The sequence below is a fragment of the Musa acuminata genome, unplaced genomic scaffold (assembly GCF_036884655.1).
Source record: "Musa acuminata AAA Group cultivar baxijiao unplaced genomic scaffold, Cavendish_Baxijiao_AAA HiC_scaffold_676, whole genome shotgun sequence".
NCBI lineage: Eukaryota > Viridiplantae > Streptophyta > Magnoliopsida > Zingiberales > Musaceae > Musa > Musa acuminata.
The window spans coordinates 15,001-17,500 of record NW_027020912.1 but is presented as its reverse complement, the minus strand read 5'-3'; positions in this window follow the sequence as shown (position 1 = coordinate 17,500).

Sequence of the window (2,500 nt, the reverse complement as noted above, 5' to 3'; positions counted from 1 at the left end):
GCGAGCGAAGCGAGAGGCAGCACCGTCCCTGCTATACGAAAGCCCCATCCAGCCCTGTGCCACCCGGGGGGTTCCAGGGTGCTGAGATGGCTGACGTTTTGCTCCGCTCTCGACGGTCACCGCGCAATGCAAGAACAGGCCAAAAACTGGCCAAAACGGCCCAAAAACGGGCCAAAACTGGCCATTTTTGGCTGCACGAGCGAGCGGCGAGCGGCGGACAGCGAGCGAAGCGAGAGGCAGCACCGTCCCTGCTATACGAAAGCCCCATCCAGCCCTGTGCCACCCGGGGGGTTCCAGGGTGCTGAGATGGCTGACGTTTTGCTCCGCTCTCGACGGTCACCGCGCAATGCAAGAACAGGCCAAAAACTGGCCAAAACGGCCCAAAAACGGGCCAAAACTGGCCATTTTTGGCTGCACGAGCGAGCGGCGAGCGGCGGACAGCGAGCGAAGCGAGAGGCAGCACCGTCCCTGCTATACGAAAGCCCCATCCAGCCCTGTGCCACCCGGGGGGTTCCAGGGTGCTGAGATGGCTGACGTTTTGCTCCGCTCTCGACGGTCACCGCGCAATGCAAGAACAGGCCAAAAACTGGCCAAAACGGCCCAAAAACGGGCCAAAACTGGCCATTTTTGGCTGCACGAGCGAGCGGCGAGCGGCGGACAGCGAGCGAAGCGAGAGGCAGCACCGTCCCTGCTATACGAAAGCCCCATCCAGCCCTGTGCCACCCGGGGGGTTCCAGGGTGCTGAGATGGCTGACGTTTTGCTCCGCTCTCGACGGTCACCGCGCAATGCAAGAACAGGCCAAAAACTGGCCAAAACGGCCCAAAAACGGGCCAAAACTGGCCATTTTTGGCTGCGCGAGCGAGCGGCGAGCGGCGGACAGCGAGCGAAGCGAGAGGCAGCACCGTCCCTGCTATACGAAAGCCCCATCCAGCCCTGTGCCACCCGGGGGGTTCCAGGGTGCTGAGATGGCTGACGTTTTGCTCCGCTCTCGACGGTCACCGCGCAATGCAAGAACAGGCCAAAAACTGGCCAAAACGGCCCAAAAACGGGCCAAAACTGGCCATTTTTGGCTGCACGAGCGAGCGGCGAGCGGCGGACAGCGAGCGAAGCGAGAGGCAGCACCGTCCCTGCTATACGAAAGCCCCATCCAGCCCTGTGCCACCCGGGGGGTTCCAGGGTGCTGAGATGGCTGACGTTTTGCTCCGCTCTCGACGGTCACCGCGCAATGCAAGAACAGGCCAAAAACTGGCCAAAACGGCCCAAAAACGGGCCAAAACTGGCCATTTTTGGCTGCACGAGCGAGCGGCGAGCGGCGGACAGCGAGCGAAGCGAGAGGCAGCACCGTCCCTGCTATACGAAAGCCCCATCCAGCCCTGTGCCACCCGGGGGGTTCCAGGGTGCTGAGATGGCTGACGTTTTGCTCCGCTCTCGACGGTCACCGCGCAATGCAAGAACAGGCCAAAAACTGGCCAAAACGGCCCAAAAACGGGCCAAAACTGGCCATTTTTGGCTGCACGAGCGAGCGGCGAGCGGCGGACAGCGAGCGAAGCGAGAGGCAGCACCGTCCCTGCTATACGAAAGCCCCATCCAGCCCTGTGCCACCCGGGGGGTTCCAGGGTGCTGAGATGGCTGACGTTTTGCTCCGCTCTCGACGGTCACCGCGCAATGCAAGAACAGGCCAAAAACTGGCCAAAACGGCCCAAAAACGGGCCAAAACTGGCCATTTTTGGCTGCGCGAGCGAGCGGCGAGCGGCGGACAGCGAGCGAAGCGAGAGGCAGCACCGTCCCTGCTATACGAAAGCCCCATCCAGCCCTGTGCCACCCGGGGGGTTCCAGGGTGCTGAGATGGCTGACGTTTTGCTCCGCTCTCGACGGTCACCGCGCAATGCAAGAACAGGCCAAAAACTGGCCAAAACGGCCCAAAAACGGGCCAAAACTGGCCATTTTTGGCTGCACGAGCGAGCGGCGAGCGGCGGACAGCGAGCGAAGCGAGAGGCAGCACCGTCCCTGCTATACGAAAGCCCCATCCAGCCCTGTGCCACCCGGGGGGTTCCAGGGTGCTGAGATGGCTGACGTTTTGCTCCGCTCTCGACGGTCACCGCGCAATGCAAGAACAGGCCAAAAACTGGCCAAAACGGCCCAAAAACGGGCCAAAACTGGCCATTTTTGGCTGCACGAGCGAGCGGCGAGCGGCGGACAGCGAGCGAAGCGAGAGGCAGCACCGTCCCTGCTATACGAAAGCCCCATCCAGCCCTGTGCCACCCGGGGGGTTCCAGGGTGCTGAGATGGCTGACGTTTTGCTCCGCTCTCGACGGTCACCGCGCAATGCAAGAACAGGCCAAAAACTGGCCAAAACGGCCCAAAAACGGGCCAAAACTGGCCATTTTTGGCTGCACGAGCGAGCGGCGAGCGGCGGACAGCGAGCGAAGCGAGAGGCAGCACCGTCCCTGCTATACGAAAGCCCCATCCAGCCCTGTGCCACCCGGGGGGTTCCAGGGT